The sequence below is a fragment of the Electrophorus electricus genome, chromosome 4 (assembly GCF_013358815.1).
Source record: "Electrophorus electricus isolate fEleEle1 chromosome 4, fEleEle1.pri, whole genome shotgun sequence".
Taxonomy (NCBI): Eukaryota; Metazoa; Chordata; class Actinopteri; order Gymnotiformes; family Gymnotidae; genus Electrophorus; species Electrophorus electricus.
Window position 1 is genome coordinate 17,419,472 of NC_049538.1, and position 13,880 is coordinate 17,433,351.

Consider the following 13,880-nt stretch of genomic DNA (forward strand, 5'->3'; position numbering starts at 1 on the left):
ACCATTCATAGGAATCCTGTGACAAGAACAGGGTAGTATGACAACAGATTGATAGACTGCAAATAGTAGTAAACTGTCTGATTTAATTTGAAAAAAGACACCAGAAAGCAGGTTAGACTGTTGATCTGCTATTTTAAATACCTCTAATGAAATATTTCAAAAATGTTTAAACCAAGGTGATAATGAAAGTTTGGGGGGGGGGGGCATAAACCAAAGATTTTTTTATGTCCACCAATAACATGGGTGCCAGTTCCTGACATCACCTATTCTGACAATTTCTCCGACATGTGATCGGAAAGTGCGGTGATGGTAGGTCCAAGCCATGGTACTCACCTACATGCTATACAGGCAATTATAAGAATGTGCTTCTGGTTTGAGAAACTGGAGCAAACTGGCTTTAGGCATCTGTCCACACCCATGCACATGGGTTGGGCTTCATGGATGTTAAGTAAAAATGTGAGCATGTCAGAAAAAAGGGGGTGTGGTTGGGGAAGAAGAAAAAAAATGGAGAACTGCTTCCCATGTGAAGAAAGAGCAGTGGAATGATTAATGAGGCCCCATCAGAGAGGTTCAGGAGGAAAAAACCTGAGACAGAGACAGAGAGAGACAGAGACAGAGACAGAGAGTGACAGAGACAGAGAGTGACAGACAAAGAAGAAAGGCCAAAACAATCTTCAACTTGGAAATGTACTTTAAATCAATTTTCAGAAGAAAGCAATAAGTGAAGAAAACACCAGAGTACAGAAAAATCTCAGAAATAGAAAGTATGTCAGATAGGGAAACTACACTGAGAAGAAACAACAGAGTCCATAAACCTGAGACCAAGGAGAATATGACTGAGAATCTGAACAGCAAAGAAAGGAAAATGGACAGGAGTCCAGAAAAGATCAAACTATGTAGAGATGACCATTAAGTGTGCATGCATGCACACACACAAACACTGGATGGTATTTGTGTTATTTAGTAATCTTTCTCTTCATATTTGCTGACAGCACATCCCTGTGAACTGGGAAGACAGTATCAGGTATATAATGTGGATTTTGCTGCAACTTTCCTTTCTATTAGTGAACCATATAATTTTTTCATAACATAACAGTCACTACTGTGTTTCTCACTGCTTATTGTAAATGGCACCCTGGAGTGATGGAGCATCTAACACACACCAGGTATACATTTTCATGCATGTTCACTGTTCTATTGGGACAGTTTGTATTGTATACAGCAAATGGCCCTTTTATATGTTTACTGGCTCAAAGAATCATCAGAGTAGCTTGATGTATGCTATCTATCACGCACGCGTGCGCACACACATAGATAGAGGAAGGATATTGTATTTGAACATTGACACTAGCCCTCATGCAGTATTTATCCTCATGAAACAACGTACGATACAAATCTCACCAACAATCTGTGAGAAGACGATGGGAGAAGGTAGGAGAATCTTATCTATGTGCATCCATCAAGTTACGCGCAATTGCCTTTGAAAGACCCACCCCTTCCGCTTGTTTACTTTTCGCAACTTCTCTCTCTCTCTATCTCACTCTTTTTATCTCCTGCCATTTTCCTTCTCATCATCTCTCTCTCTTCTCCTTCTTTATTCTCTTTCCTCGACCGCACCCCGCTGCGCACAGTCAGCGCGTAGGGGCGCAGCGTTCAGCGCGATAGCGAGGCAGAGCGTGCTGAAAGTCATTAATCATAGGAAGAGTCGCTTTCCACGCCAATTAACGCCGCTTCGCCAGCAGCCCCTCGGCTTCTCACTTCATGACAAACGGGAAGGTGGGTAGGACGATAGCGCGCACACAGCAGTGAAATGGGGGGTAAGGGTCATGATCCAAACAGGAAGGAAGACATTCTGGTTCATTTTTTAAATCTTCGTCAGACGGGACTTACCTGAAAGATTGTATATAAGTACAGAGCGAATGTCTTTTGCCGAGCCGTTTGCGTGGGAGAGTTGTGAACGAAGCGGTGTCAGACAGAACGCGTCAGTGACACGTGTAGTTTCCCGAAGGAGAAATAAAAAAAAGTAGATAATGCAAACATTAAAGATCACTCCTGCAGATAAGTTTCACTCTGATGCGAATGCCTATAAGAAAGATAAAATAAGATTAAAATAGATATATAGATACGAAAAACAAACTCGAAAGAATAGGGTCTGCTGTTTCACACATATAATCGATGATTCCTCCTGTATCACGTATCTGTCTATTTCTCTTACATAAGTGAGCATAAAGGCACGCGCTGACCTGAGCTGAAGTGACGGGTGCCTCTTCCGCTAGATTAACCAGATGGGAGAGGTGAAAGCAAGCGAAGGGATGATTTGAAACGTTCGTGACGCTATATGTAATCTAGCGCATTCACGGCGTTCCCTGTTTATGCATGACTGTCAGAGCAGGTTTTATGGGCTATACGACATGGGCTGTGGGCTTAAACAATACATGCTTTCCAATAGGCGTCTGCACGTAGCGCGCACACTTTTCGAAAGGACTGCGATTGACAGGTGGCAGTTGTTGATTCACGACATGTTCAACGACTAATTTATTATATCAACCTAATTTAACACAGTGCAGTCCTTGAAAGATCATTTCTATGACGCCCATTTGAAGTTAAACCAAGAGCAGTTTAACCATTTCAGTGTCACTTTATTGGCTATGAAAAAAAACCAACATTTGTTTTGGCAGCTATGGTGCTTACTTTAAAGAACATTTCAGAATACAGAATAACAGAAAAAAAATATGTAAAGCAACAAAACCAAATGCATATAACTATTATGTAGAAATAATGGTGGTCTTGCAGTTTCTTGGCAGAATCAATCAGAGTCACACCTGCTCCGTTAACCATTGCTGAGCTAATGTTAAGTGTGGGGTGCTGTTGAAGCTTTGTTAGGAGCAAACTGATGAGGGTGATCAGAGCTCCCCTACAGCAGCGGGGGAGGATGTAGGTGATAGCGTGGGCCGCGTCCTTCATTAAAGGGCTAAAGTATCCTCTGTGCTTACAGAACATTGGAGAACTAGCTTCTAATGACAGTGGTGATAGCTAGTGTGTGTCTTTGTGTGTGTGGTGGGGTGTGTCCACTATTCTAGTAGTAGTAGAAATATGCATGTGAATATGTGAGTGAATATGTACGTGTTTTGTTCTAATAGCAGTAGACGGTGTGTACAATCATGGCCAAAAGTTGAGACTGACACACACATTTGGTTTCACAAAGTTTACTGCCTCAGTTTTTAGATTCTTTTGTCAGATGTTTATATGGTATAGTGAAATACAATTATAGACATTTCATATGTTTTTTACACATCTAGTTTAAGCAAAGACTTAATATTTACAGTGTTGACCTTTTTTTAAGACTTCTACAATTCACCTTGGCATACTGGATATCAGCTTCTGGGCAAAATCTTGACTGGACTGATGGCAACCCATTCTTGCCTAATCAGAGCTTGAAGTTTCTGTGTTGTTTGTCCACCCTCTTTTTGCGGATTGACCACAGGTTCTCAATGGAATTGAGATCTGGGGAGTTTCCTGACCATGGACCCAAAATTTCAATGTTATGTTCACCAAGCCACTTGGTTATATCTTTTGTCTTGTGGCATGGTGCTCTTTCATACTGGAAGTTGTTCATCACCAAATTGCTCCTGGTTTGTTGGGAGAAGTTGCTCTTGGAGGATGTTTTGATGCAATTCCTTATTCATGGCTGTGTTCTTAGGCAAACTTTTGCGCAAACCCACTCCCTTGGATGAGAAGCACCACACACATGAATGGTCTCAAGATACCTCATTGTTGGCATGACACAGGACTCATGGTAGCGCTCACCTTTTCTTCTCCAGACAGTCATTTGTCCAGATGTCCCAAACAGTCTGAAGGGGGCTTCATCAGAGAAAATAACTTTACCCAAGTCCTCTGCAGTCCAATCCCTATACTTCCTGCAGAATGTCAGTCTGTCCTTGATGTTTTTCTTGGAGAGAAGTGGCTTCTTTGCTGTTCTTCTTGACACCAAGCCATCCTCCAAAAGCCTTCGCCTCACTGTGCATGCAGATGCACTCACAATTGCCTTCTGCCATTCCTGAGCAAGTGCTGCACTGGTGATAACCTGATCCCGTAGCTTCATTCTCTTTAGGAGATGACCCTGATGCTTGCTTGACTTCCTTGGGTGCCCCAAAGCCTTCTTCACTGCAAATGAAAATCTCTCTTTGAAGTTCTTGATGATTCGATAAATGGTTGAAATAAATCAGCTGCCTTGTCCTCGTTAACACTTTCTCCTGAGCTAACGAGAAGATCACTGAACTTGTTAGCAGGCTATTTTGTGGCAGGGCTGAAATGTAGTGGCTGGAATGCAATAATTATTGTTCATTTTCATGGCAAGGAATGACTTTGCAATTAATTGCAATTCATTTGATCACTCTTCACAATCTAGAGTTAATGCAAATTGCCACCATAAAAACTGAAGCAGGAAACTTTGTGAAAACCAAAATTTGTGCTAGTCTCAAAACTTTTGGACATGACTATATATGTGTGTGTGGCAGATAGGATTTTTATTAAAGATTCTTTATTACCCACTTGCTGGGAGGGGGTTAATGTGCCATGAAATCTGAACTTAAATCCAAGCTCTGGGGCCTCCACTAAATGAAGCATATGTCTGTATCTCTGTGCACTATGTGCATGTGAGACAGACTGCGCTAATTGGATTGATCTGCTCTACTGATAAAAGGCTAATGTATGACAGGAAGTGGATTTCTTTTGTGTCTTTCGTTTATGCATGTCCACACACTGGCATAGCTCAAATAACAAAAAACAAAGTGGTCATTTCAGTTCTGGTATGATCCTGTGCGCTGCTTGGCTTCCCTTCTGATCCAGGATGGCTGGCAAAAGGCTAAAGGAATTCAATGCGATCTAAACTCTTGCAACTGTGAGAGTGAGTGAGTCAGCCTTCTCTCCTCTCTGAACCATTCCCGGAATTCAGTCCTCGTTCACACCAGAGAGGAAGTACAAAACACTATTGACTGTGGTCTCATGAAATATGCATCCAGATTATTAGGATTCAGCTTTGCTTTTGACTTCATTCATTCCCTTGCCTAATTCAAATCTCTTCCCAGCAAGTGAAATGTATACTTTCAAAAGTCGTATCTGAACCATTGCATCTGGGTGATCGATTTCTAGCTCCCTCTTGGTCTTAAATGGAGTGTTTATCCTGGGGTTCCTCCCTTCTCCTCTGGCAGTCAGTTCCTACCATGCCTCATCTATATACAGGTGAGTATTAATGTTATCCCAAAAAAGACGCCAGTGAACGCAATAGTAGCTCTGTGGTTCTGCCTGGACAGATCTTTGTGACCTTTTGGAATATATACAGTGAAGTGGACATTTGGCTCCTTTGACTGCCAACAGCACTAAAAAATAATTAAATAATTAAAACAGACAGCTTACACTCTATTTAGTTTCTCCTAGAAAGACTTATTTCAATCCAAAGGTATTTTAACATATTTGCTGCATTTTTGAACAACTGCCAAAATGTCACAGTTATCCTTCTTTCACGCCTGCATGACTAATGCTTACGACATCTCTCAGTGTGCCGGGGCATATACATGGATTATGGTGAAGTTCAGTGGGAGCTTAGGTAATGGGAAAGCTCCACGAGTGTCACTCTAGAAGAGCCGATTGTAGAAGAACAGATTCTAGAATGATGGCATGGTGTGAAAGGTGTTACAGAAATAGAAATAGAGTAAAGGCTGTATAGTGTGAAAAGAGGGGTTTTTCCCAGTGTAATGCTGTCTTGCTCTTCTGTCAGACAGTGCTTCTATCCATATCAAAATAGCACCTTAGTTTTTTCCACTTGCTTTACTTAGGATTTCACTATTCCACCACTGGGAACTATTTCATTTCTTTCCCACAATGCAGTTCTTTGTATCTCTGTGACTTTCAAACTGAGGTCATGGATGCGAGAGATTGTTTTCCCTGTTGAATTAGATTGCTGTGGTCAGATTTGGGAAGTGTGTGCTGGTGTGATTATATTTCTTTAAAGGATGAGAGGTCTCCGTGCTTGTGATGTGTAATATGTTGTCCTGGAGGTGTAGGCAATTAACCTGCTCATGCATGTCTGTTTGCCATAAGAAGTTTCATAAGTTTTGAGTTTCTAAGTTCCAAATTTAATCTTGTAATATTTTGCTATTTTGCTAGAATGGCTAGAACTATTATTTTGAACCTGGCAAGCAGCCTTTTAATTATCATTTTAATTATGTTCTTCTATAATGGCCCTAAAACGCCATCGTAGCAAAGGGAAGGGATCTGGTATAAGAACTCCCCTAGCTAAAAGACTTATCTTAAGAGTCTCACTTTCGTCCATGAAGCCAAGGAGTGTGAGAAAAATAATTTCTCTGTGCATTGGTGTTTGTGGCTGGGTTAATGGTCATTCCTCTGAGGTTCTCCAGCAATTCCAAACTGCATGTCTATGGGAATGTTTAGTTGGTAGCTGGTATGATGTAACATTCTGCTCCTCTGTGTCTGGGATTAGTGGAAAGGACTCTGCCCAATTAAGCAGGCTTCTAGTCCAGTGCCTAAATGTGCATGCTATCAATTCCTTAATCATGTCCGAGCATCCCACATCCCCAGCATATTATACCACCACCACTCTCCCCTCAACTTAGAAGCATTTCTACCCCTTCCTCTCTTTTTCATTTGCTTCTTTCCTGCCTCATCCTCTTGTTTGAATTTTCATCCTCCCCCAGCACTCCCTCCGCCTTTTGTTCTGATTCCGTTTAATCCGCTTTTCCAGTTGGTGTGCCAGTGTTTCCCTGGTTTTCCCCTGTGGAGCGATGCTGGATTAGAACTTGGCAACCCAGGCGCCTGTCGTCCCCATTCCGGAACCCTTGATTGCTCATTGTGCGTTTTGTTCCCTTGTTTGATTATTTGTTTTCCTATTTTATTCCAAAAAAACTCTGATCCTCTCCAACAGCACTGAAACAATCCAGTTATGTGAACCCCAGTGTTGGATCAGTTCAAAGGAGAAACATGGTGCTATGGAGGGGAGCTGAGCTCTGGAAGGGCATCGGGCAGCTCTGGAAGTTCCGCCTAATCGCCTTCCATACCCCTTTCAACCTCCCACCCCTACTCTCCTTTGATGGGTTTTCACTCTCACTTTGTTTCTAATCAGATGTAGCTAAGAACATTCTGATTTAATAAGACCACTGTGATAAATATCTGATTGGTGCTAGCCTTGTGAATACACCTTGGCACTCTGGGAGAGATGCCATCTCTGATTACAATCTACAGGTGCTACGTTTGTCAACCTTGTCACCTGCTGTTGGGTAATGCAATCCCTCTGGCTCCTAATGAGCTGGTTCTCTGTATGTTCCTTCATGGGGGAAAATAAATAAATAAAAAAAAGTAAAAAAGAAAGGCATCCCCGAACTCGGAGATCAATTATCCAGTTATTCAGATATCTGGCAGGAAGTGAAACAAATGAGTTGGCGGAGCCAGTGAGCGGTTAAATGTAGGACTGATGAGCACCGCTTACCACAATTCTGCCCCCTCCTCACGACTTTGACACTCAGTTCCAATCTGCTCTCGTGACCAAATGTGCTGTACTTTGAATATGACCTTTCTGAAGAAGGGTCCTGTTTTTTTTCACATACTGACAGATTGTAAGCTAGTGTATTAGCATGTGCATGATGGCAGACAGATCGAAGCTCTCGGATCTCTGATTGCTTTGGCAGTGAGTGGGGGACTTCAGAAGCTAAAGACATAATGGATGATGCTAATGAGGAGATGATGGCAGCTGAGTGGCAGATCTTCTGAGGAAATGAAAGCGTGTACACACTCCCTTTTAATGCGCCTTAATGCGCCCTTGCTGTTGTTGATAATTGCTGTTAGATTTGTTTGGGATATGGTCTATACATGATATGTGTGAAACTCATAAATGAGGAAATAAGGAAAGGTGCATGAAAGGTTCATGAATAGCTCATTAATACTAAGTAAACACACTTTGCCTTCTTCCTTTCTCTTTCTCTCTCGCCCCACTCCCAAAACAGACATATTGCAGTTTACCTGATGTACAAAGGCATGTCATTTGGGTAATTATTAAAATCGTGTGTGGTGCAGAAGGAACAACTACAATGGCCAGAGCAATGGGTAGTCTGGCCTCTAGTGTTCATGCCTTACACTGTAAGTTCAGTAGTGATCCTTATGTGAGGCTGGCTTTCTCTGTTTCCCCAGTATCTTTTCAAAAGAAATACAGTATGCACGTACTATTACCATATCTGACAATGCATAGAAGAGGCATGTTTGAAAATAAAGCAAAGACAAGACAAAAAAAGGAAAAAAAAAGGAAGGTATTCACAAACCAGTTCTTGAGAACTGTCACATTTTCTTAGTGGAAGCATCAAAGACCTATTTGGTGTTATTACAATAAGTATACCAGCTTACAGGTTACTATTATATAAATATACCATTGAGGTGATGTACTATTGAGATCTGTGCTGCAGTTGCTGCCAATTTCTCTTGTTGCTTTATGGGTTTTTTTTGCACTTCTCAAACCATCGGTCTGAAGAGAATAAGAAAGATGGAGAGAGAGAGAGAAGGACAGAGAAAGAGAGAATGTTATCCTTCAAATTCCAATCTCTGCACCTTCGTGCCTTTAGGTTACAGCAGAGCGGGTACATGTTCAGCTGTGTGCAGACGGGCCTGCATCTACTTTTCTTGAGTATTCCCTTGCGCAGTTCTCACAGACCCACTCACAAGTTGTGGCAGAGCTGTTACAGAACTCCTTTTCTCCGAATGCATCAGACTCTCAGAGGAGGTATGAAGACTCAGATGACCACCTCCTTCTAGAACAAGCCAGCTCTGAAACGTAATCAAAAAAACATAACGGTGCTCCAGGAGAATCCATCTCTTACAACAAGAGGATTAGCCCCACGATTCAATGCAGCTGCACATGCTTATGTATGTCGTAAATATGCCATGCACCACACTGCATCGCCATCCGACCTATGAGTGTGAGCTTGCTGTTTGTGGTAAGGGTCTTTGCTGTTGGTTCATTAAACTCACCTGAAGTGACCTCAGCTGCATGCAAATTGCCTGATAAAAATGCAACAGAGCATGCTAGCAGCACTAAAGGAAATGTGGTTTACCTGGATTTGAAGTCTATGGGCCTTCGATATAAAAATAATGCTGTTTCTACTAGCAAAACCTAAATTAATGCAGTCATTTGAATGAATGAGAAACATTTTCAGAACTAGTCTTGGTTTTAATTAGAGTTCCAGAGTTTTGGTACTTCCTGTAACTCCACTTGAGCTACATTAACCTGCTCAGAGCTCCCCACAGCCTACGATGGGTGAATGCATAAGTGCATGGATGGATAAATGGATGGGAGAGGCATGTATAAGGGGGCTGCATGTCAAGATATAGTTATTCAGAAAGTAACAGATAAAAATATTTATTCCAGCCAGTCCTGCAGACAGAAGAACAGAAGAAACATAGAAAAAAAGGAAACACAAACTCACTCAGCAAAAAAGATAAACTCCGACTAGTACAAAGGAAACTGTACTGAGTATGTAGAGTTAAATGCAGCACTAATGAAGGCAAAACAAAAGTCTAATTTACTGCGTGATCTGTCTGATGCTGGTGGGGGTCACCGCTCTCATTAGATTCGCATCCCACTGTTTACTGACTCCTTTTTGTTCTTCTCTACACTTGTGTACTGATGAATGACAATAAAGAATCTTGAATCTTCAGAAGTAGCTCTTCCAAGTCTTCCATGCTGAAAGCCAGCACTGTTGAAAAGGCTATCCTCTAAAATCTTTATTCAGAAATGTCTTGGTTATATCATCCCACATCCTCCTCTGTATAACTCCATTCAAACTGCCCTTCTAGAAGCAGTTTGTCATAATACTTTTCAATATATGCATGTACCGATTTTCAATCTAATGTGTTTTATTGTTGTCTCACCATCCCTGATTGGCTGTAATGGGCCAGGCTGTCATTCTACCCCCGCCACTGAAACATCATTGGTTCCCTTCAGGCCCAGGTCAGGCATTGTTGAAGCAATGACTTGTGTTTTTTTTTTTTTTTTTTCCTTTTAATAAGCTCCCTCTTTATTATCTGATATAATCCCATTCAGACATGGCCAGTGTGGAAAATAGGCAAAATATTGTATTGCCCCCTTCAACGCTCTTTCATGAAATTTCAAAAGAGAGATTTAACTGTTCCATGAAGGGAGGGGAACAGACGCGCAAGGATGCATTGTGAGGTTCTGTTTCTCCCAATTTTATGGCAAAATAACTCTCTTTACCAGGATCCTCCATGCTGATAGTGGCAAACTTCCCTACAAATGATTACTGTGGCTCTTACTGCTATTTTAAACACCACTGGGTACTACTACGTGCCCACAACAGAGAATTTGGAAGGTGTGCCGTTACCAGGTGGTGCTGGCCACTTGTTCTGTTGGTTGGGGTCAGTAACGCCATGCCTCTCACTCAAGCTGAGCTCTGAAGTGGAGGGACCAAAGCAGTCAGAGCAGGTGATCAGATTTCATGGCATGGAGCACTTACAAGCTGGAGCTGAGCGAGGCATGATCGTACTGCTCCCCACTGCGTGTGCTCGTCAATAATTCACATGACTCTTTCAGTATCAGGGAAGCAATTTGACCAGCTTGTAATGCCAGTGCAACAAAGTCTCTCTCTCTCTCTCTCTCTCTGTGTGTGTGTAAAATTTTACAATTAAGGATTTTGCCTGGAAACTGGTAATCCCAAAATACTAATTCTTTCATGATCTGATTTTGGTTTCAGAATGTTTTCTACGGCAAACACACTCACACTGAAGACATGTACATTTGCTGCGTGCATAGATGCACATACAAAACAGCAAGCCATTTTTTTGGTATTACTCTGGATGTTTGTGGATATTCACCTTCTCTACATTCTGCTGGATCATAAACAGTAGCTCTCCCTGGCTGGAGTACTAGCCCACTCCTGCGTAAACAACCATAACATGAGTCCGAAAATCAAACCCGAAACTAAAGCACAATTGGGAGTAAAACAGCAGTCTGTTCTCCAGGAAGCTACTGCTGAGTGTAGAGAGGTTCTCTGCAGCTGTGTCTATAGTGCAGCAGTACAGCTGAAATTGCTCCTGTGCAGAGGTCACTGTGGCGAGGATACCCGAGGTGCTGGACCCAAATCGCTGGCCCACAGCTACCTCGAGCACTCCACGAGGACACGAACCACTAAGCATGACCGAAGAAGTGTTGAGAGAAAGGCAAGTTGTCTCCATCTTTAAAGACCAAGGGGCACAGAAAGATTTCAGAGCTGAAAATTAGGTAGACTGCCACTGACCTGTACATAAGCATATATGGTCTGTTGCTCTACATTCTAAAGCTTGTGGAGATGGTAAGTGAAATAATACATGTAAAGAAATCTATAAGCAGCATAGTATATGAAAGAAAGAGAAAGAATGAGGGAGAGAAAGAGAAGGTGGAGGGGGGGGGGGGGGGGTGAAGAGAAGGGACCAGCCGCACAGAGGAGAGAGAAGCGTGATCTCAAGCAACAGAAACTTTGTTGGAGGAAATGTGAAGTCTACAAAGGGAAGGTCCCTCCCCTACTCTGCTTCCGCTTTGCCAAAGAAGTTGATGTAGGTGGTTAAATTCTGGCCTACGTGAGCCTCTTTGATGGCTAGCTACCTGCCCTCTGCTCAGCAGGTAAAATCCACAGGAGCTTTAAAGGGTTAGCTAATACAGAGAGACAGTAGTACCCTCCTGTCTGTCTCTCACGAAAATATATATATTCTCCACCACTCTGTCTTTCTCTCGTTTTTCCCTTCACCCCCCTCTCTTTGAATCAAAGGAAGAGCTGTGTCTTGTGTGCCAGCAGCTGTCAGTTCCTTGCATTTCTCCTCTCTCTCTTTCAGTTATCCATGCCAAAAGATTTGACATTTTTTGTTCTACATGGTTTCTATGGATTTGGCTCCCTCTCTTTGCAGTGGCAGCGCTGTCCTGTAAGCACTGAGTAAGAAGACCATTCACATTAGGCATCTGCCTGCAGATCTAATGACAGGGCCAAGTTTATTTCAAGTCTTGAAAGCACGGTTAGATTATGTGATAATAATCGGCTCCACATTGTACATAAACTCACTTGTTATTTACATTCATTAGTACTATTGTCATTTTTTGAATATGTAAAGGCTTCCAATGTGCACTGGCTGGTAACTGGGCTCACTTCCATTTTGCTCTGTCACCCACCACTCTGTCCTCTCTCTCTCTTTTTCTCTCCCCATCTTCCATCCTCTACACAGACCACTCTCATTGTCTTATTGTCTGTCTCTCTCTCTCTCTCTCGCGCGCGCGCACACACACACACACCCTTTCTTCTCAGAGGATGAGTTAAGCAAAAAAAAAAAAAAAAAAAAAGAATTATTTTTGGACATGCTCTCACGCACACCACCACGACTCAATCTGTTCGTCATGCTGGGGTAATGAACAAATCAACGCACCCCACATCGGCTTTGTGGGCCGGCCAGCCGACCCCAGCCCTCGTACGGCTGCGAAGGCGGAGCGCAGAGGATCAGCACCATCTGTTCTCCTGTCGGCAGGAACTGCCCTGTCCATGCTTTCAGCCAACCGGCACTTTCCACCCAGCTCCCAGTCTCGTCTTTAGCCTTGGTTCAGGCCAAATCGTCAACTTTTCGGCTACGTCTGATTCATTTCTTGTGGCGGTGAACATCTGGGTAATACATTTACAGGACAGAAATGCCTCGTTAACAAGCTTGTGCGTTGTGGTAAGATATGTTATCTAATTCCCAAATGCCATGGATACCTGAGTGCTCCCAGACAGCAAAGACATTAGGCCCCATTCAGGGCCTGAACAGTGCTAAGGGTGCCAAATAAAGTTAAAAGCTTGTGTGGGACATCCGTTGCATAATGCATGACATATCAAATCTGCCATGCTATCTCACACTTCAAGTCTTGGAGAGTTTTGAAATTAGATCTGACATTTCAAATCTGCTGACTTGAGATGTTTGGTAATTCAACAAGAAGAAGGGAAAAAAAACTTGAAAGTGTGTCTCCTAACATTTAGTATTAAGATAGTTAGTAATATGTTTCATTACTTATCCAATTACATGTGTAAGTGAAACTAATCTGAGACTCCATTAAAACAAGAGACCTGGCAGCATAAGGTTAAACAATGGCAAATTACATTAGCCCCCACGGCCTGCTTCTTTGTCTGGGCTATGACAAACCTGCTGCTGGCCCTTCACTCCTTTCACTTCAATGGCTCATGGCTAGACTCTACACTTGCTCACTGTCGTCTTCAGTGTTTTTTTGCTTTTTGTTTTTGGTCTTATTCATTAATGTTAATGTGGAAATTGCAGAGACTGGTGTTTGGAAACTTGTCATTGATGCAATTTGTAAAGTAAATGCTTTGTTCATTTGTCCAGGGGTAAGCCTTGGGTGGCATGGATGACCAATTATAATGGTAGATGTGGAGTTGCATTTGAGGTGTGGTCATTTTTGGCAGTGTTAGTATTGTAAGCATGTTTAGAAGAAGGTAAATGAGATGGAAGCTAGTGGTTTGAACTGGCTGAGAATGTCTTCTTGTAAGCGGATGTTTCCATGTTCTCTGCATGTCTGTAGATTTCCTCCAGAGTCTCTGGTTTCCTCCCACAGTCCAAAACATGGAGATGAGATAAAAATTGCCTACCATAAAAAAATGTCCTGGTGTGTGTGCAAGTGTGAATGACTATATGCCTGCATGGCGAGTGATCGGTGGTCCTCTGTCCTGGGTGTTTTCCTCTCTCCCATTCCTGTGCCTGATGGGAGGACCAGGGAAGTAAACTGTGTCAAAATGGCTGACACTTCTTACCGGTATATTGACTGGATGTAAAAGCATTGTGTGTTACGTTGATTG

General features: G+C 42.4%; 1 long non-coding RNA gene across 1 annotated transcript; it reads right to left on the bottom strand.

The window, feature by feature from the left end:
* Nucleotides 1-258: 258 nt before the first annotated feature.
* Nucleotides 259-2,331, bottom strand: LOC118241133. The gene is made up of 3 exons (XR_004775858.1): nt 2,244-2,331; nt 1,891-2,083; nt 259-585 (listed from the first exon to the last, which is right to left on the bottom strand). It is a non-coding gene; the product is annotated as an uncharacterized LOC118241133 (long non-coding RNA).
* Between the last annotated feature and the right edge of the window lie 11,549 nt (nt 2,332-13,880).